Source organism: Triturus cristatus, chromosome 6, assembly GCF_964204655.1.
Source record: "Triturus cristatus chromosome 6, aTriCri1.1, whole genome shotgun sequence".
NCBI classification, from domain to species: Eukaryota; Metazoa; Chordata; class Amphibia; order Caudata; family Salamandridae; genus Triturus; species Triturus cristatus.
In genome coordinates this window covers 254,264,483-254,289,884 of record NC_140589.1, presented here as the reverse complement: position 1 = coordinate 254,289,884, position 25,402 = coordinate 254,264,483, and the positions used below count along the sequence as shown (strand labels likewise).

Below are 25,402 nucleotides of genomic sequence, written 5' to 3'. Positions count from 1 at the left end.
TCGGAGATTCATCCGGAATTACGGCAGCCTGGTCGGTCCCCTCACGGGACTCACGTCCAAGAAGCAGCCCAAGAAGATACAGTGGTCCCCTGCCTGCCAAGAAGCGTTCAATGCCGTGAAAACGGCAATGTGTACGGCCCCCGTCCTCCAGGCCCCCGACTACTCCAAAGAGTTTGTGGTACAAACTGATGCCTCCGAGCATGGCATCGGGGCCGTCCTCTCCCAAGTAAATGACCAGGGTCTGGACCAGCCCGTGGCCTTCCTCAGCCGAAGGCTGTTGCCCCGGGAACAGAGATGGAGTACCATCGAGCGCGAGGCGTTCGCAGTAGTCTGGGCCCTCAAGAAGCTACGCCCTTACCTGTTCGGCACCCATTTCAGGGTCCAGACCGACCATCGCCCCTTGCGATGGCTCATGCAGATGCGAGGAGAAAACCCCAAGCTTCTGCGGTGGTCAATCTCCCTCCAGGGGATGGATTTCACCGTGGAACATCGCCCTGGTACGGACCACGCCAACGCCGATGGCCTCTCCCGATTCTTCCGCCTTAGCGAAGAGAACCCCCAAGAACATGGGTAGTTCTCTCCGGCTTTCAGCTGGGGGGGGACGCGTGTTGGACCCGGCCCTCGTAACATAGTCAGACCTGACCCCTGCACCTCACACCAGCCCCGAGCCCCTGGCCTAGCCGATCCTTCCCACCAGAACACACACATGACCCGGACTTCCCCCGTCCATAGGCCTTCCTCCTTCGGCCACCCCGGGCCCGCGTGCCCACTGCATGCACCAAGATGGCCGCCCGGCCCCAGTGCGACTCTAGCCTACAGGCGCCACTCCGGCGGGAGGACATCGCGCCCCCCTTGGGATGAGAGAGGGAGGAGCAGTTTCCATCACACCTCTGCGCTTCCCTGGGACGGTGGGTTTCGATCGACCTGCCGGCCTCCCTGAGGGCTGGCTCCACGCCTGCTGGGTGTCTGGGGCTCCTCCCGACCCTGCCATGAAAGGATCAAAGGACAATGGCAGGAAACCCCCAACAAGCGACCCCCAGGTGACAAGACCCCTGCCTGCACAGACTCCGGACATCAAAGGAGTCGCCCTTTAACAAGGGGTGCTCTGGGACTGTCGGGCAGATTCGCCTTGGAACCACCTGAGCCCTGCTGAGTGACTCGCGGCTCCCTGAAAGATCGTAAGACCTCCGAACTTGTGCTTGAGCCCTGCTGAGTGACTCGCGGCTCCCTGAAGATCGTAAGAACTCCGAACTTGTGCTTGAGCCCTGCTGAGTGACTCGCGGCTCCCTGAAGATCGTAAGACCTCCGAACTTGTGCTTGAGCCCTGCTGAGTGACTCGCGGCTCCCTGAAGATCTTAAGACCTCCGAACTTGTGCTTGAGCCCTGCTGAGTGACTCGCGGCTCCCTGAAGATCGTAAGACCTCCGAACTTGTACTCGAGCCTGCTGAGTATCTCGCAGTGCCCACAGACTCCCTTGGTCCCGCCGGACCCCACGACGACAAGCGTATCCCCCAGTTCGAGGATTGTGAACTGTGCGCCGGATACGCTCCTGCATTTGATCCATTCCCCCCAAAGACTGTCCTGCTACCTCCTAACCCCCCTCCAAGACTTTTTGAGCCCGCGCTCCACTTGTATATATATTGCCTTGCGGATCATCAAGATCTTACCCCTCCGATCTGATAAAGATTTGCTCTTAAGAACTCTCGGTGTTGTGTCTCTTTGTCGTGTGGTGCCGAGTGTACGATCCTAGATACGAGATTCCTCCCCTGAGGAGTCTCCCGCCAGTGCCCGGCTACGATACCTCGAGGGTTGGTCTCAGGCCAGTCAGGGCCCCCTCCGGGCCCCTCTGAGGTCGCCTTCTAACACTTCCTGATCAGCCTTCTCTTTTCAAGTCCCCTGTTGTAAATCGCTTCCTTATGGGCATTACTCCTCTTTTTCCTCCTGTTGCCTTCGTAGTGCCTCAGTGGGACTTGAATTTGGTTCTTACATATCTTATTTGCGCTTCCTTTGAGCCGCTACATAACTGTCCTCTCAGGCTTCTGACTTTAAAAATTGCCTTTCTGATGGCCATCACCTCTGCGCGCAGGGTGAGTGAGCTCTAAGCTCTTTCTTCTAAACCTCCTTTTCTGACTGTTCATCCGGACACGGTTGTCCTTCCTTCCTTCCTTCCTTCCTTCCTTCCTTCCTTCCTTCCGTCCTTCCCAAAGTGGTTACTCCTTTCCATATTGGACAGACCATCACATTGCCCACCTTCTTTCCGCCTCCACATCCTTCTAAAGAAGAAGAGGGTCTCCACCGTCTGGATCCAAAGCGTGCGCTTTCCTTCTACTTGGATCGCACAAAACGATTCCGGGTGGATGACCAGCTCTTTGTTGACTACGTGGGCGCCAAAAAAGGTCAGGATGTGCACTAACGGACCATTTCTAGATGGGTCGTTTTGTGCATCAAAGCTTGTTATTCCTTGGCAAAGAAGGAGCCGCCAGTGGGGTTGCACGCCCATTCCACCAGGGCGATGGCAGCTACTACTGCTTTGGGACGTGGAGTTCCCGTTAATGACATCTGTCAGGTAGCTACGTGGGCATCGTTGCAAACGTTCACAAGACACTACTGCCTGGACAGCCAAGTCCGGAGAGAAGGCTTCTTAGGCCGTTCTGTTCTCCAGGACTTTCTGGTGTGAACTTGGTTCGCAGACCCACATCTGGGGTTGGTATTGCTGGGGTATCCATTCTAAGGTAAGGAATCTATAACTAACTGTCTCTTTCAGATGAACAAGTTACGTACCTTTGGTAACAATATATCTGTAAGAAACATAGGTTAATTGTAGATTCCTTACCTCCCCACCCATCCTCTTCGTTCTGCGAACTGACTTCTAGGGTTAAGGATTTCCTTTCAGGGCCCTAGTTTTGTGCACCATTGGTCATTGCCTTGCATGGCTCTGCGCTTCTGTCATGGAAAGTCATGTACATAACTGACATGAACGCGCGAGGGCGGCGTCTAAGTAGCTACCGCAACGTCATCCCGGCGACCACGACGAACGCGGAGCAGACCGACGCCACCTTTCAACGCGCAGGGGTACTTGCTGACGAAAAACTTTCCGGATCCAGATTGACGCCTGGGGGCAATTCTAAGGAAAGAAATCTAAAACTAGCCTATGTTTCTTACAGATATGTCGTTACCAAAGGTAAGTAACTTGTTCGAAGGTAAGTAACTTGTTCGTTTGGTGGTATGAGGCTCATCCATTATGGTATGCGAGTCAGTAAACAGTGAGATTTTGAGTGGTACGAACAGTTATGACAGGGAGGTTAAGGTGTCTGGTTTTACCCATAAGTATTGAGTAGTAATACAAGTATAGTGGGTGAACTCTGAATCTGAAATGTGAGAAACACACCGAAAGCAAGATGGACCAGACAAATCACCAATACGGCCGATACTGAATTAGTCTATCGAGTGCTTTAAAGAAATGGACGAATTACCATAATGGAGCCCAAAAGTAGGAAACTGCATGGAGATAATGCAGCCTGAGCAAAATCTTGCTGGAGAGGATGTGAGCCATAAAAATCCTTGTTTTAATATTTGCACTGTAGTTCACCCTGATAATATCAGATTTGCCGTAATGAGTGAGCAAGTAGATTTTTCGAGGCCTAATAGTTGTGGATTTAGTACAATATCCATGGGTAGGCACATGTTCATTATTTAGCTCTTATGCTCCTGAGTTGAATGAGGATACACTATTTCTGGCTGCTTGGTTTTTTAGGTCTCGCCTTGCTATCGCGTGAGCGATCGCAAAGCGACACTATAGGGGCTTTTAAAAGTGCTCCCAAAAAGCGGATTGCATGGCTAGCACGCGCACAATCACGCGCATTGTGCCGCCATGCAATCCGCCTTTTGGGAGCACTTCAAAGGGTCCGCTCCCCCGCCCCCAAGCGCGCCACGCGCCGCCGGGCTGGTCTTTTTTTTTTTTAAACTTAAAGCGCGAGGCGCGCGTGCGGCCAATGCTTGTTTTATCCGTCCCTTACTAAACAGTCATCCCGCGACCTGCTTCACCACTATCAAGAAACCTCGAAATTGCCACTCCTTTAGTTTTCTCGGCTTTTACTCAGCAGCAAGAGAAAGGAAGCCGCCGGCCAATTTCTTCCCCGGAACTAAGTAATCGCGCTCACTGCAACGTACTGGACGTAGGGGGAAGTGATGAGAGCAAACCCTGTCAGTTGTGGGAGTAGAGGGAGGGAGCTTGTGGGCGAAACACCGGTGTTGCTTTCGGCGGGTTTTGTTAAAATGGCGCCGTTGCTACGAGCCGTAGTTAACTGCAGAACCGAAGCCTAGGAGGGACCCGGTGGGTGTGCGGGCCCTGCTCCCCAGGCTCTAGAATGGCGAACCCGGACCAGCGCTCCCCCAACGTTCTACTGCAGAACCTGGTCTGCCGGATCCTGGGCAAGAGCGAAGGTAAAAGGCCACCGGCTCCCAGACAGCTTGGCAGCAACTGCCGTGATGTGAACTGCATAGGGTGAACGCGTGTGCAAGTGCGGTGCTGTTGGGGAGCTAGGATCCTTGGACGGTTGTTCTTCCCCGTTGTGCTGCTTGTCACACTGAAGTTACCCTGTTGTGCTCATTCGTTGATCCTGAGCATCACTGACTATTATGCCCAGTTATTTATGTGATCACACCAGCATTTAGAGCTCTCGAGTTTCCCCATGTCATTGGTTGAGAAGCTTATCCGTTCCAGGTTTTTCTTTGCATCATGGGATTTGTAGTTCTGGTTTTATGAGCAAGACTGCAAAGTGAGAATCATGGACTATTTAAATTGCTCATGCATGTTTAGACGTGGGAATCTTGGGAGCTCTGGCGTTTGATGTACACACAGAACCTCATCAGTTTTCTCCTGGGCTCTTTGCCAGCCCCATACCTAAAAAGGTTAACTGGTGATAAAAAAAAAAACAAATTAAAAAAAACAGGCACAGGTTAAAGACCCGGGTGCACTTACAGATGACAAGTAATACCAGTAGTGCCAAGTAGCATTATTGTGTCAGCTCTTTTCATTCGGCGCAACAGCATCCGAATATCGTAAAGTCCACCTTATAAACCATTAAAAAAGTGTATGAAAACTTGTCAATGTCCTGTCCCGTAACAAATACACTGATTGACACGTTATTTAAACTATAAGTACTGATCCAAAGATCATAACAAACCCTCGTATGAATTGCACTGAGAGCTAAATATGAAACACCTGTTTGGGGCTAGAAAAGTTATCATCAATATAGTTTATAAAGCTAATATAGTCATAAAAGGCGCCACAATCAAACGTACAATTTAAAAAAAATGCAGCCATAAAAACAATACAAAGCACAGCAATAAGCTGATAAAACTTACAATGGGAGCAGTGCCGCTCTATAACAAATAGCTCTTAATTCATGACTAGTTATGGGAAGAATCACATAGTGTGCATTTCTGTATGAATATGGGGACTCCAGCACGTCTTTAAACAGTGGGGAGAATCTTGTTCTTTTATGTTACGGGATTGGCTTGTGCGTGCGTGTATTTCACAAACAGAGCACGCAATAGGCCAAAGGCGAGCGCATTGCTACGTTCAATTTTTGTCTATTAAGCGCAACGGCCGTCACGTGGTTTAAATTATCGTGCCCAGACACGGGCACGATAATTGAAGCCACAAATCTCGCTGTGGTGCGCTCGCGCACGCACCACTCCCGGGCTTCTTCTTTTTTGGATCCATTTCACGGGGAAGCAAGTAAATGAAAGAACCGCTGACGTCTTGTTAAACTTTCTGGGTTCCAGGCAAAAGCTCAAATTGAACAGTTAACTCTGTTTCCATCTATATGAAGTGAATAATTTTCCCAAAGCACCATTGCGCCGCCAGCTTACATTTCAATGAAACAGGGCAGACCAGCAGAGCGGGACGCATGGATAGGTCGAGTGGTTTCTTCGCATTTACAGGGGCTGGTCAGGCGCAAGTAGTACTTGTTTTAATGTATTTGCTGCCTTCCTGAAGTGCGGTGCAATGTGCCCTATTTCACGAAGCCTGCAATTATTTATTCCTAATTTTGCCTGGAAAATTCGACTCTTTCGACAGTTTGCCGCACACACCCTTATTTAACATTAACAAAATGCTTCCGCAGAAGAAGTCGGTGTTTTTCCCCCGTGCTCTATGCCGTTGTTTATAGAAAACTGCAAAAGGAGAACTCGCATAGACGGGTTCTGCTAACATTTTCTATGTTGCATAGTAAAGCTTCGCATAAGGTAACGCCGAAGAGTGTTTTGCACACATTTTCTATCTTAGTTGGGGTCGATTAGCATGAAAATGTTTTACGCTGAAAAAAAAATGAGCTCGGGCGAAGGTAAGCCAGGAAACCTTGCAACCTTCGCTGATGGCAAACTCTGGAACTTTGTCCGACTTAGCTTGCAACAAAATACACTTTGCACATCCCTCCGAAGAACCCCACTACTGATCCAGGCAATCATGGAGTTTTTTTAACATGCAGATGTTTACAATGTTTTTATTCTACAGTACGTGTCTCCCTTTTGATACTGTGCAGAAGAGATGGTGCTTGCTTCCTCTTAACACCTGTCAGCAGCGATGTGAGGTTATGCAAACCACAGCTTGATTATGTATCCCTCTGACAATATTTATAGAAAGAGCTGGCTTCCCTGGTGGGAGAAACCTTTTTTATTTTTTTACAAAAGTAGGTAGCATTTCGAAATCCCTTCAGTCTAAGTTAAGTTAATAAGTGGGTGGTTGGGTGTATGGTTTGTATGCTACTGGAGTAGTTTACGCAAACATATTTAGAAGTTAAGGTAATGCTTTTGCTCCGAGCCTCCCCATCCTTTTCAACTTTTAAGTTACCCCAACACATATTCTCTTTCTGATCTGAATGTCATCTTTAATCACCACATTTCCTCTTTAAGGGAGCAGTAGCATTAACAAAGCAATGCAGCTGACAATAATGTGATAGTCTGCTCTATAAGGAGCAGCCTGTAACCTACTGCTGACGTTCTCATTCTCAGACGCTCTCACAAAATGACGTCAGCAGAGCACTCACAGAAAAGGATCCCTTCGGGCCCACTGCAACTAACTAAGCACACAATAAAACAAAGCATTATAGCCCCGCTCCTATTCAGCTTCTTATTCGCGATACTTTTTCATCTGCCACAAGTGTTTGCAGGGGTGGGAACGAAGGTATGAGTCAGGATTTCAGGGGTACATTTACGTCTAAATGTCATTTCTTCTGATGATTTGTATTTGGGCCATCCTTACACCATTATGATGCTTAACTTTCTTCTAACAGTCTTTCTAGGGGCAATATTTTTTCCAATTCACAGAAAAGTGAACAGGCTAGGTGTTTGTGGATGTTTTTGGATTGTGAAAACATTGCTGCATAGTTAAAGGGCCCCCTGAGCATGCTTGTTGAATGGAGAAGCCTTTGCCGAAGAATAGAAATGGTGTCTGCAGTCCATGTAGATGTAGTACAGTGTCCTACTGCCTCACAAGAGAGCAGCTATAATATACCTGTTTCTCATTTTTTTCCTCAATCCTAAGACTTAAGGGGAAGCTTTCTGGAGTGAGGGACCTCGCAGTTGAATCACGTCATCCTTTCTTTTTCTGTTTTCCAGGGACAAACCGGGGATTGTTTTTCCATAATATTTGAGAAACTCGCTCATAATATATATTTGCTTTTCTGTTTTCCCCAGGGTGTTTGAGAAAATCACTTCTATTATCTAATTTTCTTATTTTGGTGATACATGTGGCCCGGTTCCTAAGATCTCTTTGGCTTAAAGCACAGAATTTTTCACCTACATGTTTGTTGGAACTAGCTGCCTGTCCAGGGTGGGGATGACGTAGCTGAATATCACTGTGTGATGTTACTTGTTTAACTTTACTGATGGCAACCCTGCTTAATGCCCTGATGTTATCACTGCTGACCATCTTAGAAGGGGTGGCCACCATTACTGTTAGTAGCTCTGGATGTTTTTCATTGAACAAAAGTAGATCTTATTACAGAAAAGGTTGGAGACCCCTGCTTTAAACTGTGCTTTTAAAGAATGCCTTTTAGTAATTGGTAATCAGACTTTACCTAGTGCAAACATTTTAAGAAGTCCAGTAAAAGGGCACTTTCCCATTAGTGAAGCAAACAAAAGTGTAAATGGCCGACTGCATCACAATTGTGACTCTTATTTGACAAAAGATGTACGGGTGCTCGTTTATTTTGCTTGCATTAGGTCTGATGGCCCCCTTATTGCAGAGAGGCTGCAGTGTGTGGGAGATCCTTTCTTTAGATTGAGCCTGAGGCATGCAGTAGTGGAGTATGGAATAGAATCCATGCCCACTCTCCGCCCATATTTGTAATTGGCTTGTGTCATTCTCCTTCGTAAACGCGGGCTTCCGATTCATTATTAGGCTTGTTAGTCCCTCCTTGGTACGCCTTGTCTGCATTTGTAACCTCACATAACGTTTGGACCTTTTACTGGTGTTGTTACATTGTCTGCATTATAAGTTGGTGAGCACTATTTTATTTAATGCTCTTCCTCTATTGCACCTACTACCTCCCAGCATACCGCCCGCTTTTATTTTAATGTTTACTAAAGGCGGTCCACTTTAATTATAGTGGCCGCATTTCCTTCTTTCTTTTAGCAGCGCGGTCCGCATTTATCGGGCACACTTATTTATTTAAGCAGTGAAGTCTGCATTTAGCGAACACGCTTATTTATTTTAGCAGCGCTGTCTGCATTTAGCGTCCGCACTTATTTAATTTGTTTACTGACACCCATGCAGCGCTTACAGATTCATAGAGGTTGAGCCCCTTTCTTTACACAAACTGCTTCTAAAGAAAGGTACGTGGCCGACTTTAAAGGGAAAGCGCGGCTTGGACGCTTTTACCGTGCAAAAAAATCTGTTTATCAACTTGACAAACATGCTTTTTTTGTGAAAACCCCAAATATTTGCAATGCAATAGGTCTCGCAATTTCGGGAGTTTAAGCTATTGCATTGCCAATACCTTAAACTCCCGTTAATGCGAGACCTATTGCATTGCAAATGCTTGTCTTAAATTGGGAAAAGTCACATTATTGCATTTTATAATCTTTGGATTAATTACAGTTGCTTGTATGTGCATAGATGTCTGACCGGTTTCTGCGACCTCTGTGCCTTTCTGTTCCACCACTTAACAGCCTGTATGTTTAATATTTCTGTTTAAATTCCCCCAGTCTCCACTATTTAAGGTTGATACCTCTCTTGAATAACAACTCATGAATCATGTTCGGCTTGGATTATCAGTGACTGCGTTCTTCATGCATAGCCCTGCAGCAACTACAACTTCCTTTTGTGAACCATTAATAAAATAAGCCTTTAATATGCCAAGCTATGTATAGTTTTATCATACCTCAAGCTATCTTTGGGCCAGCAGTCGGATATAACCTATTAGCATCTCCCCGCAGCAAGTGGTCCACATATCTAACCCCGTCTTGTAAAGCAAGGAGTAGTTGTTCGCTCTTGGCACATGTTTTGAAATGTATTGACTTTTCCACATAAGAAGGGGAGGAATTGGAGCAGAAGGCAGTGGAGGGCAAAGGAGTAGCAGCGAGGTGCTGAGACAGAGTGAGAGGAAGTGAAGGGTAAGTCGTGGTGGTGCTTCTCGAGACTACCTTAGTAGCCACTGGCATCTCTGTGCCAACTGGCAGCATTGGCAATTTTAGCAGTTTGTTGGATAACCTGTGTTGTGTTAGGACACCCCCGCCTCAAGTTCACTGCCAGTGAACAGAAAGGACCCTCGCAGAGGCAGCTAGAATGCTTGTGCCCCCGCCCAAGACTCCTTGCTTGCTTGCCTCGTTGAGGAAGGGCCCTTTGGTGTTGATGGAACCCGCTGTTGATGCTTGAGGGATTGAATTTGAGCAGCTCATGGGTTGAGGTGGCGTCTGTGCGGCTTGTGGAGGAAGGAAATCGAGCAAGGCAGGATAGTGAATTGACATAGTGCTTCCCCAGTAAAGATCCACAACACATGCCAGATCTCATCAATCTGTTGATGGACATAAGGAAATGGATATTTATTAATTATGCAGGAATTTAATGCTGTTTGTGAATATGCCTCCTAAAGTAAACAAATAATGCAAGTTTGGAATTTTCTAACCCTCACAACTGACCATTTTCTGCTGATTCTCTTCGATTATTTGTTGTTGTGTGTATTGCTTTAGATAAAATCGGCAAGCCCACAGTTTTCAGTGGCAAAGCTTCTCCAGTATCGCAAAAATACCAGACGGCTGTTGTAAATGCCTGGAATCTTACAAATTAAGTACAGTAAGACAATTTTGAATGCTGTGCTAATTGGAAGACTTTTTAAACTGTGGCAGTGGAGGAAGGTAGAGGCAGGAGTGCTAGTAATGTAGTGCTTTTGCCTGAGTACTTACAGGCAAGGTGGAAAGCCAGAGAGCGAACAACAGTGTCCTGAAATGGCACTTTCGCACATGTATTTTTTAAGTTTCTTCATAGCCCCCTTGGATCTGTCTCTGTTAACAGTTTCTGTCAAACAGTCATGGGGAGCACCAGTGACAGGGTATGGTCTACTGTCCCCTGTCTCTTATTGGCCTCTCTTTGTAGGAAGTGCGTGGAGAGGGATTTGTGGTAAATCAGTCAATTGTTCTTTTTGAGAAGCAATTGCATATCTTCAGTATGTCACTATAGCTCTCCATGCTATAGCCGGTTCTCTGTACTTGAGACTAAACTAAAAGGATAACCAGGACCTCTATTTTACTGTGTACAAATAGTGGGACATGCAGCTGGTTCTAGAGAGAGGATCTCTTGATCTTCTTAGTAAAGCTAATTGATCATTGGGCGGCAAATTGGTTTGTGCTTTTAAGTATTTTAGTTACTTTGTTGTATAATAATTTGTGCCATATGTCTGTGGTTAGAACTCAGTCCCTTAAGTAATATTGCAGTATCTGTCAAGAGTTTTACTTCTTTGGAATTTGAGAGATACTGTGCCATGTCACCTTCTCAACTTCAATAAACCTTGACTAAACTAACTATTGTATTTAAGCTGATTATAGAGAAAATGAGAATTCAAGTAATTACTAACCCCACTTTCTATGCCCAAGGAAAATTTCAGGTGGTGGAAAGATGAATTCTTCCAAAACTGCAAAAACAAAACCAAGTAAAAGTAGTATATTGGTTGCAAGAGGCAAGAATCATGCTCCTTTACTCAATTTAGAGTGCACTCCGCCCTCTCCATTGGTAATGTCAACTAGGAACTTCATAACAAAACATTTTTCATCATCTTCCCCAAATAACATATCGGCTTGTTCACTACCCAACAGAATAGATCAGGAACCCATAAATGCAGTTTCAATTTAAATTCGAGCAGCAATTTGGTGGCATTGCTCAAGAGGAGTATGAATGTAAGGCCTAGAGTTGACATTCTGGAGGAAGGGAAGGCTGTTTTCCTTATCCACTAGCAATATAGGCATTGGTTCTTCTTGGGCTTTCTCTTTAGTTGATTTGCTTCTCTTGATGCAGGGAATACAGGGCATATGAGAAGCCCTTATAGTGGATAACAAAAACTAACATAACCAATCTTTTTTTCTTAAGGATATTGCTTAGGCGCTACAGAAAGTTAATATCTGTTTGCCAACCTTACTGGAGACACTTAACCCAGCAGGGCATTCCTTGTCCGAGGAGCTAGATGTAGCTGAGGGAGATGGGCCTGAAAAAAGGGAAAATAAAGAGGGATGATGACTGTAGGTTTAAATCCAACATCAGATTTGACTGGTAAAATAATCTAACTGTCCCAACCAACAAAGCAACTAAAGAATCAGTTTATATTTCAAGGAAACCTATTTTAGTTAAGAGGAGATTATACCTTTACGGTGCTATAAAACTGTCATCAGATCAAATCTTATCAACCTATGGGACCAAAAAAGAAGCCAAAATGAGAGGTTGTATATATATATTTTAAAAAAGCACAGCCGTGAATTGTGAGTATATTGAATTAAAAAACAGAGTTTGAAAAAAATGAGCCATCAGTCCAAAAGAATTGATTATTTCCAAGTGCAGAGGTAGGAGTTGTAGTCTGGAAATGGAAAGAGAAATTAGTATTAAATCAGCATGACCCAGTGGTAAATCAGCTAGTAGTGCATTCAATAGAACCATCACTGGACACCTAAATTCCAAAGAAGGTGTGATGATCAAGTTTGTCTTCCAATGAATAAAGTAGCAAATTCAGGAATGAAAGATCACAAGAGATGGATATCCTCTTTGATATTTCCAGGAGAGGAAAGAAGGAATGGAAGCTTTGACCTTTGAATAGATCAAAAGTATTGAGACTTTTCAATTAGATTAGACATTGTAAAAATTAATCAAACTGCTGGACGTCAGTTGGTTTTGTTGGCAGTTTGAATGGTAGAGAACTAACAAACATTTCAATTTATTCACCATTTGTAAAGAATGAGATTCTAAAAGCTGTAGAGGCACTGGCTGGCACTGATGTAGAAATTAAAAAGAATTCAGACATGATGGAAAAGTCCAAGCCAACTCCCTGTTGCTCAAGTACTGAAGCAACATGCAGGGTTTCTTTCAGGCCAAGTTTCCTTCAAAGGACAGATGTTCTCCTCTAGGAAAATGCTAGAATGGGAAGACTTCAGCGAGAATACTGCTGAACAACATAATCTTTGTATTGTAGTTTGAAATGATTTTGCCAATGAGTGGAGGAGATCTAACAATTGTGTATTCTACAACAGTTAGGATAATTTATCTCAGCGAGCAGTTTAGTCTCAACTTCTTCCATATAATTGGGGATAATATTATGGAGGATGCTGCTGCAACATCAACTTACTAAGTTAGAATCTGCATGGCTTTACATGCCTTGCAAAGGAGAAACAATTTTCAGATGTAATTAATCATTAATACTGGTATCAATCTCAATTACAAATGTGATAAAGACGACAAATGTAAATTTGAAATCCGCTCAGATAATCGTTGTTACTGGGAATGCATTTTAGTGAAATTCCTATATTGGTGAACAGATACAGGAATAAAAGCATTTCTAAATCATGCAGTTTAAACAACATGTAAGTGAGAATATGCATTCTGTTGGCCATTTAAGAGATATTATTCCACCTTGCAAAGACTTGAAGTCACATGTACAAACATTTTTGCTGGCTGCAAACAGGCTGATTCACAGTGTAGGCCTGTTTGTGAACGCAAAAAGGCTTTTTGGCACGTACACATCCCAAATAGCGATTCGGTAACATGTTACTGAATGTCAATTTGGTTTTGCAATTCGGTATCAGTAAAGGGCGTGTTAAAGACGTTCTTTCCTAATAGCGACTCACTGTGCCATGTATGAATGTTTTGCTACCAAAATACAACCGTACAAATTGAAGCTGTTTACCACCAGCTTCAATTTGGTGGTAACCCATGTTCGCGGTTTGCGCCTAGTCTTTGAGGCGTTTCATAACTCCACTTCATTGATTGTTTTTTTTTGTCATTTTGGTGTCAAATGTATTAAAATTTGCTGTATTTTTCTAAATTGGTGTGCAAATTTTCCTCTGTTTTTTTAATTTATTACTGTCTGAGTAGTGCATAAATATTTTGCACATTACCTCTCAGATAAGTCTGACTGGTTTTGTGCCAAGAGTTAAACTGCCAAGCTACTAGAGAGTTAAGCACAGGTTTGTGAGAAGGTGGCCTGATATATGCTGTCCACTAGTTCTAGTGGGCACCTTGTATCAGTCCAAACAACCCCTTATGGTGATAGGTTAAAGACAACCTTTATTGAAAGCTATCCTAGTGGTAGCTATGGAGAGCAGCCTTCAGGCTAAGTCTTGAAGGAATGTAAAGCAGTTTGTTTTACCAGTCTATAATCTCTTGAATGATCAAATGAAAGGACAAACACACCAGGTATATATTTAAAATATATGTGTTTAGGTTAACACACACCCCTCTAGTCTCTTTATGAGACTGGAGTTCAAAGTACTTTGTTTACAAGTCAGCAATTATCAGTAATAGCACAAATACACGTTTGGGCCCTAGGGGCGTACCAAACCATATACCAAAAAAGTGGTATAAGAACCATGACTGAACTAGACACAAGGCCTAGAACCTGTAGAATCGCTGGGACTCCAAGGAACCACCCAAGGTAGTGACACAGGGGACCCACGGGGACTGTATGCAGTGTGTAAACACAACCGCAGGTTCCCGTTACCTTCTATGGGCAATGTCGCGGTTGGAAACTTAAAGATTAGGGACACTTCTAATCAAGTCAGGACCAAACCCTTTTGGACTTAAGAAGTTCTAGGGCTAGCACCCACGAGAGCACCGGAGTACTCGAGTTACCTCACCCTGGGAAGCCGGGTGCATAGGTTTCTTTTGGTGTTGCGTGGCGTCGTCGATTGCAATGGAAGCCTGCAAAGAACTGCTGCTGCCGTGAAGGGGAAAAGTGTCCGAAGAGATCCAAGCCTGGATCTAGGATGTAAGAAACCTGAAAGCAGAGGGGACAGGGTCTGGATCACTAGCCAGTGACCAAGGGCAGGATGGACCAATGCCCACAGATGTCGGATGCTTCAGGTGAGTTGACGAGTGTCTTGACTCTTCAGCCACGAGGTCCAGGAGGCGTCGACTAAGTCCACGAGCCGGATTCGAGCTGTCCCACGAAGTCTGTCGAGTGCTGCGGTGTCGGCGACCAGATTGGACCCAACAAGCCTTGGCAACCGCAAGTCACAGGAATTCAGAGAAAGGACTACGGTGTAGACCAGCAAGGTCTGAGGGACTCACCCAGCGAGGGTAAGTCAGGGCACGTCTGGAGCAACCAGAAAAGTCCAAGCAGAAAAGCAGTTGCCTTCGTCGGGATCTGCTAGCCAACGGGCTAGTGATCGCGAAGGAGCCTCGAGTGGTCGAACTTGAAACTGGCCCGCGGGTCACTCATGGAGTGGAGGACAGCAATCTTCGTTGCAGGAGGTGCTCATGCTGGGGCTACTTGGAGCCCAAAGCACAACTTCGAGGAGGACCAGGAAGCTGCTGTTGCTGCAAAAGATCACGGTGTCCAGGGGTCACGGTTCCACGTCACCCACGATAGCCACGGGTCTCAGATTTGCTGTGGACTCAGGGTAGCCTCGGGGAAGACCTGGAAATCCACCGCTGGTGATGCAAAGACTTTGGCGTCCGGCGGGAGCTTCAGCGATGCAGACCGGTCAGTTGCTTCTTTGGTGCCTGCCAAGCAGGGGAGTCACTCCTTGATCCACAAGGGAGATTTCTTCCATCTTCTAGTCGTGATAGAAAGTCGAAGGTCCAGGATATATGTTGTAGAGTTTCGTCCAGGGTAATCCAAAGTCCCAGGGACTGGATTCCTATACTTATACTAAGTTTAGGGGATGGACTAATTCTAAGGCCCAACCTATAGGTGGGCTTGGAAAGAGGGGTGGTTACACCCATTTCCTTTGTCCAGTTTTAAGCCAGAGCAAGGGCTGAGTGCCCCTGCAACAGGTTTGAACTGGGCTATGCACAGGGACACCTTTTGTGCCCCAGGCAGTGTCTCAAAAGCATTCTCTGAATGCACCCACCCTGCCCCAATACACATCTGCCTGTCTGGGGAGGTGGTTACACCTCCCTGTGACAGGAAACCTATTGTCCAGGCCTCCCCTGCCGGAGTTTCCCTCTGCAGTAGGAGGCCAGTCCCGTATCTGTGGCAGTGGCATCCATTTTGTGATGCCCGGGCTTTGGAAAGTTTTAACCGGGTAGACCAGTGTGAACATGTCTCTCCCTCTAGAAGGGTGGAATGCTACCCCTGCTGCCAGAACTGGCGGGGGGTGGGGGGGGGGGGGGGGGGTAGTATTCCAAAGCGTTTGACACCAAACACAACATGTTTTGATGCAGCCATTCCTTAGTTAGCGTTTACTGCGAGGTTATAATGCACTTAAGAGTATATGGTATGGCTGGATCACAGAACAGCCATAAGGAAGTATTTCCGAAAGCTGCAGAGGAGCTCAGCTCATGCTTGGGCACCCTCTCACACAAAACCAAGCACTCTGCCTTCAGGATTGTCAAGGCCTGCCATAGGAGTGACTTGTAGGTTTATATGTGTCTGTATATATAGGTGGATATAGGTAGCCTATACCACTGTAAGGGGTGCTAGCACACCCTTACCCAGGCAGCAGTAGCAGACCTTTGGTGCCATTTTGGAGTGCTTCCCAGGGGTGGCATAATAGATGCTTCAGCCCCTGGTAGGCCTCTGAGGTACCTATGCCCTAGGTACATAGTAAACCATATACTAGGGGCTTATAAGGCACTCCAGAATCCAATTAGATAAGTACCTAATGTACATGTAATCCATTTTACAGAGAAAGCAGATAGACTGGGGCCCTGAATAGCAGGATCCCAGTCCAACTAAGTCATAAACCAGCAAAACACCCGGAAAAAAGTGGGGGCAACCATATAGTCAGATTCCACCTTCCTACAAGGTTAATTTAGTAATTTTTGTGATTTGCCTTAATGGGGATTGTGGCTGTTGCTTGAACAGTGGTCACCTCCCCTTCAACCATCAGCCCCGTTTTTCTCAATTTGCATTTAATGTTGGTATTTTATTCATACAAGATCTTCAAGACCACTGTCGTCCACATTCATGAGACGTCCACACTTGAGAAATGTTTGCCGTCTTCAGCATATTTTTATTGTAAACCTCTAGACAGGAGTGTCGCCCTCTGTCTCTGGAATATGCCTCCCATGCTAATTTCCGGCTTAGGTCTGGTTTTCTAGCGCATGCAGTTGTTTTTCTATTTATTCAGAGATTTTGTATTTCTTTATACTTGGTGACTATGCTTAGGCTTTGGTGTGTTCTGTGCACCTTGTTTCTGACTTGACCTTTTCTGTCATCATATAGCCATTTTCACTGATGGAGATAAGTAGGAGGGTATATCATAATTCGCATTTTGGATATATATGCTGGTAGAGGCTACTTTTTCCAGCTATGACCACAGTGCTGTGCGTAACTCTTGTCTTTTCAGTAAATGCCATTTTCAGGTTTGCTAAACAATATTAAGCCTACCCTTGTGGTTCTTTTCATGAATCAATTCGACATACCCCACGTTGTCCTTTTCAGTTGTGGCATTCCGTGAGCCAAGACCTGCTGGAGAGCTGTTCTTTCGTTATGCTCAATTTCTATTGTCACTCTTTCAGGCGCTTAGATTAATTGCTTTTACTCAGCAATAGCGAAAGCTTTGCAGAATTTGTAATACAATATTTTTCTAGTGATTGTGTTTTTTTTGCTGAGAGATTTTTTTACCTTGAAAAATGGTAGTCACTAATGTCATGTCATAATTGGAGCAGTGACTGATTATGCACCTGGGTGGAAAGGATATGGAGTTGTGTTGTATGAAAACAGGCAACCGCTGAGCCAACACTCATAACTGGGATTCGTTCAGTTGCACATGACGCACCACACCACTGAGCTTGAAAGCATTCATGATGACAACCCTGCTGAGCATCCACATGTTATTACACATGCTTGTGTCGGCAAGCAACCAATCAGTGCTTTCTACAGCGCCAAACAATAGCAGTTGCTTTTTATGGTAGTGAAAGCCGGAAGCCCTGGCTCACCACCGCCGTTGAGATGAGAGAAAATTAGGTAGAGCATGTGGAGTAGAAGCAAAAGATGTAGGAACTGAATATGAATTCCCTTCTCCTTGCTGTTTACATAACAGTGCGTCCTGCAAGGTCGTCCCCTACGACTACCAGAACACAGCTCATAGAACCCATAGATGAAACTAGTTAACCAGTCTTGTTTGAAAACAGACAACACTGCTTTGGAGAAAAGCAAAAAACAAATGTACATTCTGTCTTCCTGGACAGTGTAAGTGACCATTGTCCAACTGCTGTTTCGACTCCTGTACCCTTCAGATGCATCTATCTGCCCATGGTCACCACTACTCTCCATCCTTTGGTGTCTTATTAACAAAGTGCACTTCTCTTTTTAGGACATAGAGCGTACTGTTTGTTCCCTCATCTAATGTTGATTGAAGGAGTCTTCATGACTGGACGTGAATTGTATCCATGGCAAGTGGAATTCCTTGGCAATGAGAACCAAATTATCTGGCAGGGTTGAGAAGATAAAGCATAAAGAAAAGACAAATTATGGAGCTTAATGTGGAATTGTCAGTAGCAGTGTTATGTTGCTAATTTTATCATTTGAACATATTAATACTGCTTTGGCAAATGCTTGCCTTCATTAGTACATTTTTAACACCTCTATTCAGCAATCATCAACGGAAAGGATACCAGTTAAGCTTTGTTATGTTAAGTTAATGCCATTTATAACACGCTCAAATCACCCCGTGGCATCACATGAATTTTATACTTACTTTTGATCCATTGAAGCCTGAAACAATGTTTTTGTTGAAATCTGCAAAACATGCAACAACTTGTATAGTATGTGTGCCCAGTGCAGCAAACCCGTCCATAATTATTCATTTTGCCATTGGCCTTTAGTGTATCATCAAACCAATATACGAACAAGCCTTACCAGAGCCCATTGCTTAGGTTTGCCAGCCATTTTATTGTTCTCAGTGTGTAGCCGAAGACTGTATGTCATGCGGATTACAAGTGATTGATAGCTGTTGTTTAGTGTTTTACACACCAGGATCATGAATCATCAAAGAATGCCTTTGTTTTAACTATTTTACAAGGTTAATTAGCTCCAGAAAAGTGCTATGGTTGAATCATTCCTCTAAGACTTCTCAAGGTAGCTTCTCAATAGAGCGGACAACACCGCACACCCTGCAGCTGAGCTGATTCGCCAAGACGAAGAAGAGCTTAGACCTGTCAATAGTTTCTGGAGTCCGTTATGTGCAGCCTGCCCCCCAATATGGATAAACAGATTTTGAGCCATCCATTGATATCCTTCAGATTTTCATATATTTAACAAAAAAAGAGCTAATTTTTCGAGATGTATGTTGAGTGACTCCGAACCAGTTAATTTACATTATCATCCAGGCATGTACTCACTCACCCAGTAACTATTTATGCAATTGGAAACTAATTTCTATCCATCCATATACTTCCAAGCTTTAGTACAAGGGTTGTGGTCAGAGATGGAGCAGACTTATCATATCAGTGTGCCAGAACTGAGAGCAGTACATCTTGCACTCAAGGCATTTCTCCCGTCCATACACACACGCTCCCTGTTGATTCAGACGGACAATTCCACAACCATGTATTACCTGAAAAAACAGGGACAAACCAGGTTGAGACCCCTCTCACAGGAGGCACAAACCATATAGAAGTGACTACTTGCAAGGAAGTTAACCATTTCTGCAATTCATCTCCCAGGTACTGTCAACATCCATGCAGACTCTCTAAGTCAGAACTTTATTCAAGCTCATGACTGGGTGCAAAACAACGAAGTCACGCAGGGCATCTTTCAGTGATGGGGTTTTCCAGATATCGACCTGTTTGCAGACGCAACAAACGCAAAATGCCCCGTCTTCGCATCCAGGTTCCATCAACCAGGCTCCAGAGGAAATGCACTTTTGATCAAATGGTCGCAACATTACTATACGCTTTTCCACTAATTCCACTCCGTTCTCTAGTGATCAACAAGCTCTACAGGGCTAAGACCAGAATGATACTGATTACACCATAGTGGTCTCGCCAGTGTTGGTATCCGGACCTTCTTCACCTATCCGAGACCCCACACAGGAGGTTACCATGCTGACCGGACTCACTATCCAAACATTGGGGGGAAGGTGTTCCACCCCAACCTCTCATCTCTGAGATTGATGGCATGGCTCCTGAGATCCCCCAGTATGGGCATCTAGCTTTGTCTGCAGACTGTATGAACATCATAAAGAAGACCATCCACCAGAGGGTTGTACGCTTTCAAATGGAAGCGATTTTACTTATGGTGCATCAATAATAATAATGATTTATGATCCCATTCTGGGTCTGGAGCCAGTGATCTTACCATATCTACTGTACTTGGCCAAATCAGTCCTTCAGTTTTCCTCTATAAAAGTTAATTTAGCGGCTAATACAGCATATAGACTTCCTTGAGGGTTTAAAGAAAGTCTACCCACCAATCAGATCCTCGTCCCCTCTATGGGAACTTAATGTTGATGGGTTCCCCATTCGCACCTATTCATAAGGCCTCTCTGCAGCATTTGTCATGCAAGGCCGCTTTTTTAGTGGCCATCACCTCTGCTCGCAGAGTTGGCGGGATACAAGCTTTGTGTTTTAAAGAACTTTTCATAATTTTCCAGGCACATCAGGTGGTTCTTCAAACTTATGAGTTTTCTACCCAAAGTGGTCCCGGATTCCCATACTAACCAAACGATCACTCTTCCTACTTTTTTCCGAACTCTTTAAGTCCTCCGGAAAGGGCTTTAGCTTTACATTCGCTAAACCTTAAGAGGGTTTTTAAGTTCTAACTAGACAAAATCAAGGCTTTAAGAAAATCAGACGGTCTGTTTATAGACTATGGTCCCATAAGTACTGGTTCTTCAGCTTCCACACAGTCCATTTCTAGATGGATATTCTTGTGTATTACTTTGTCTTACCAGTTTTCTAACAAACATCTCCCTGGTAAACCTAAGGCTAACTGTACCTTCGGAAAGGCCTCTACCACAACGCTCCTCAGGAATGTACCCAATGCAGAGATTTGTCAAGCTGCCCCATGACGATCAGTGCACACATTTACTCACCATTATTGTTTAGACTCTGGCACTCTGGTGGATGCTCAAATTGGGCAAGCCTCTCTAAGGAATCTGTTTGGATAAGTTCTCCTTGGAGTGTATTGATGTGACTATAATGGGTTTCGTCCTCAGGATAGTGGGTAAGGGATTGGTATTCTATTCAGTGCTTTTGACTATTGCTGAGTATCCCTTGGAAGAGAAGGATAAGTTACTTACCTGTAATTCTAGTTCTCTTCCAGGGATATACTCATCTAAGTCATAAGCAACCCGCCCACCTCTCCAGACGAATACCTGTAGTATAGTAGCGTTTCGTTCTTGCTTCATGATTCCTACCATGTTAGTGCACTGTAAAAAAGACCTGACCTAACTGTCACCTGTGGTGTTTGATGGGAGCAGGGAGCTACTGAAGGTCTTAAAGGCACGGTGCCAGTATATTTAACTGTTGTGATTCTTTCTATGCAGCCTATGGGCTAGTTGCCTACTATTACTTGCCTTTTTCCTTGAAAATAAAGGGCTATGTCAAAACACTAAGGAGTGCATGTTTTTATATATTATAGTGCTTTGTAAACGTGCCTATCTTAAATGAAAAATCCAATGCAATTTTGGCATCTTAGCCTGTTGTATAGTCTTAGGCTGCATGTTTAAGTGTATGTATAAATTTAGATGTGTGTGTGTGTGTATATGTGTGTGTATATGTATGTGTGTGTGTGTGTAAACCAAGATGCCCCAAAATAGCGAGGATGCGCTCGACTGCAAATGCAACCATCCGGTTTTATTTAAAGGCAAACAAGCATCTGCATTCTAGTTCGAATTTAGCAGCCTGACGCGTATGGAGGTTCCTGCCTCTTGCTCATCGGCAAATGCTGGAAACTTCACAGAGGCTCCAATTACATCGTCATTAGTATGCTGTTAATTGAACTTGGCCCCCGGTGGGCCTCTCAAGTGAGTTCGATTCAGTGATGCATGTTGGTATTTGTAGTATGTAATTGGCCAATTCTTACCCTCCAGTGGGTTCTGTTTGGTCTCCATATCTTTTTAAAAAAAAAAAATGTATTTCCCTCTAGTGGACCTCCGAATGCAGAGCAGGTTTGTATTGTCCTCATTTGCTGTGCTGCTTTACAGGTTCAACATAGTTCCACGCCACGCAGCCCCTCAATTCATTGCCGAGGTGGTGCAGCACTCCACGGCAGGGTTGCAGTGTGAAATGTGTAAACCAAGTTGCCCCAAAATAGCAAAGACGCACTCGACTGCAAATGCAACCATACGGTTTCATTTAAAGGCAAACAAGCACCCGCATTCCAGTTCGAATTTAGCAGCCTGACGCGTTTCGAGGCTCCTGCCTCTTACTCATAGGCAAATGCTGGAAACTTCACAGAGGCTTCAATTACATTGTCATTTGTATGCTGTTAATTGAACTTGGCCCAGGTGGGCCTCTCAAGTGAGTTTGATTCAGTGATGCATGTTGGTATATGTAGTATGTAATTGGCAGATTCTTACCCTCCAGTGGGTTCTCTTTGGTCTCCATAGCTTTAAAAAAAAAATTGATTTCCCTCCAGTGGGCGTCCGAATTCAGAGAAGGTTTGTATTGCCGTCATTTGCTGTGCTGCTTTACAGAACTTGTACGAGAACAAAGCCATACTCACTTTGGAGATGATATGAAGCATTCATGCTGACATGGCGGGCACAATAACGAAAGCAATTGATACAGTCCGTCATCACTTATCGTACTCTTTAATGACGATTAGGAAAATGTACAAGGATATTTAAAATGGGGGCAATGTAACTGATATGCATACTATGCATTGAAAAAGGAGAAATGCTGAAACGTGTCTGCCTGCAATAAATGTAAGCATATTTAAACCGTGGAGTGCGTTGTTCATTTCCTGCTTGGAATTGTGTGAACAAAATATTGCGTGACAGCAACAGCACCCGCCCGTAAGTCTTGTTCAGCAGGAAGTGGCATTTGATGGATAGTGGATATGTAACTGCCTGAACCGCCGCCAATCACCAGGAAGGTGATACCCATCGACACTAAGTCGTCATTTACCACAAATGGAAGGACTTCGGTTACGAAACCGGCACCTGTGGATATACCCCTGGGTGAAGGGGAGTACGGCAGGGCGAGGAACTATCTTCAATTGGCCCCCATGTGGTGAGTGAGATTTAGCATGCTGTAGAAGAGAGGCTTGAGTGCTTCTTTCTTCTGAGTGGCAGTCATTACTATAATGAACTTGTACGAGCACAAAGCCATACTCACTTTGCAGATGATATGAATCATTCATGCTGATATGGCGGACACAGTAACAAAAGCATTTGATACAGTCCGTCATCACTTACCGCACTCTTTTATGACCAATTGGAAAACGTACAAGGGTTTTTAAAATGGGGGCAATGTAGCTGATATGCATACTAGGCATTGAAAAAAGCGAAATACTGAAACGCGTCTGCCTGCAATAAATTGAAGCATAGGGAAACCGTGGAGTACGTTGTTAATTTCCTGCTTGGAATTTGCTGATATATATATATATATATATATATATATGTTTTGAGGATACTAGGTATGTGTCTTAGTCGACAACATGCATATATGTGTATATATATATAATATACTTGTATATGCTCCAGGGTCCCGCAAATATGCGGAACTTTTCAGTGCTTATGACTTTGATGAGTATAACCCTGGAAGAGAACTAGGATTACAGGTCAGTAACTTATCCTTCTAGCACCTTTGGTATCTGCTATTGGGATGCATTCCCTAAGCGATCCTAGTTCCACTTCTGTCCGGGTGACTTTGTTCTAAGATTGTTTCCTCTGCATAAATGTGTTAGGTCAACAGTCAGCCATTGAAATAGTGAGTTGTTAGTTAGATGTCAGTGCTTTCTCTTGTCCGTGTTTATTTCTGTTTTTAAAATGCACATTTTTAAAACCCTGTTTACATTGGTGGACGGACTTGAAACCCTTATACAATATAAATTGGTAAATTGGTAACTGAGTAAAGGGCATGTTTTTCACCTTTTGGTGGTGAGTGTTATAAACCACTAGCACTTAGCTCTCGCTGTATATTTTGTCACTATGAACCCCTTAGTGAAAAAAAAACCTGTAATCACTGCTACCCATATACATGTCTATATTTAAGTGCACCTTCCGGGCAGAGATTAGTGCGCTTGCATTCAATAGGCAGTAGCTTCACTAGCACCTTCAAAGGTATTACTGCCCAAGGAAAGTATATTAGGGTAGTGAATCAAAGGACTAACCCTATCTGGCCTGGTTCTAGCCCTCTCTGGCCTGGTTGAATATTTTAGAACTGGTAGTCCTATTTAGCTGTGGATCTAAAGCAGACCCTCTGTTACCCTGTACTACTGGAGAATTTGCTTGTGGTGTGACTGATAGGACCTCTAATAGCGTTTTCTGCTAATGATGATGGCCTGATTGCTTAGGGAGGGGTTTATGGCTTGGGGAGAATTTTTTTCTGCTGTTTTTTATTATTATTTTTTTCTGATTACCCTTCACACTGTAAATGTATTAAATGAATATGAGGGAAATTAGTAATATTAATTGCAAACCATTAAACTGTTTAAAAAAAAAATGCAAAATAAGTTTCTTAATGAAGTCAAAGTGTAAACCGAAAAATAAACATTGAGAACTCAGTGTTTATCATTTTCTAGTAGAGAGCTTTTGACAAAACAATTGCTAAATAGATTTTATTTTTGTTTTCCAGGAATTTACGTTTTACAACATCCATTTGCAGTACCGGTGGATACCAAGTCTGAGTGTCATTAGCACTTTATTTGATTTACTCATTTTAACATATGAGTAGGATCCCATGTTTGCCTCATAAATGCATACATCAACAAGATTGTTTTGAAATGGAAGATAAAATAATTATACTGATTTTGGTGACACTTTTGAATTCATAAACTGTCATTCTATTCCGAAAAAATAGTTATTTCATTTGGTGTCAGTTCATAATCTGATGTTGGCCTCCGACTGAAATATGTGTTGGGTTTAATTCTGAAGACTCCGAGACACGATTTACCTCACAAAGGCAGTTTAGGTATGGATTTTGAAAAATGCTGGCAGTGAAGAGCAGTAGTTCATATGTGTATGTTCAGTTAATTCGCCGTCCTTCTGCTTTCAAAGTTACTGTAAATGGTAAAATACTATTTGGAGAAAGAATAATGTTCTTTAAATAGCAGCGTTTGCAAAATGATTGGAATTTATGTTTCTGGTTTTATGACAAATGGAACGTGTTTGAATTTCTATGTTTTGGTATGATATTCTAACCATTTAAGATTATCTAAAAAGAACTGTTGGGTCGACATACTTACGCTACAATAGTCCACTCCTATTAGTGCTGTGGAAAGACAGTGTTTATTACTTTAACATTTATTTATTATTTAAAAATTGTCAATTGTTTAATTGAATCAAGTTTAAATATAAAAACGAAGGCAGGTTCCATTGTAAAAAAAAAAAAAAAACCTCAAGTCTAACATGGTGAAACTTGTTAAATAAAGCATGGTTTGATTGGATTTGTGATCAGAAAACGCCTCTTATGTTACTAAAAAATACTGTATGCCTACAGTAAATCACTTGTGTGTTTAGTAGCTGTATAAAACTAGAATACCCACCATATGGGCATTTTGGTAACATAGTAACGTGATGCTCTAGGACGGAGTGGGAGTCATGGTTGTGGTATGATGGAGCAGCACATGGTTGAGGTGGACAT

The 25,402-nt window shown here is 43.9% G+C and overlaps 1 protein-coding gene across 3 annotated transcripts in view; it reads left to right on the top strand.

Moving 5' to 3' along the window:
• Positions 1 to 25,201, top strand: part of TDRD15 (tudor domain containing 15) — a 247,330-nt gene extending 222,129 nt beyond the window's left edge. For all 3 annotated transcript variants that reach the window (XM_085610613.1, XM_085610614.1, XM_085610615.1), the window contains one exon: positions 24,395 to 25,201. The gene's annotated coding sequence lies outside the window, so the exon portion shown is untranslated. The remainder of the gene's footprint in view (positions 1 to 24,394) is intronic.
• The last annotated feature ends 201 nt before the right edge of the window (positions 25,202 to 25,402 follow it).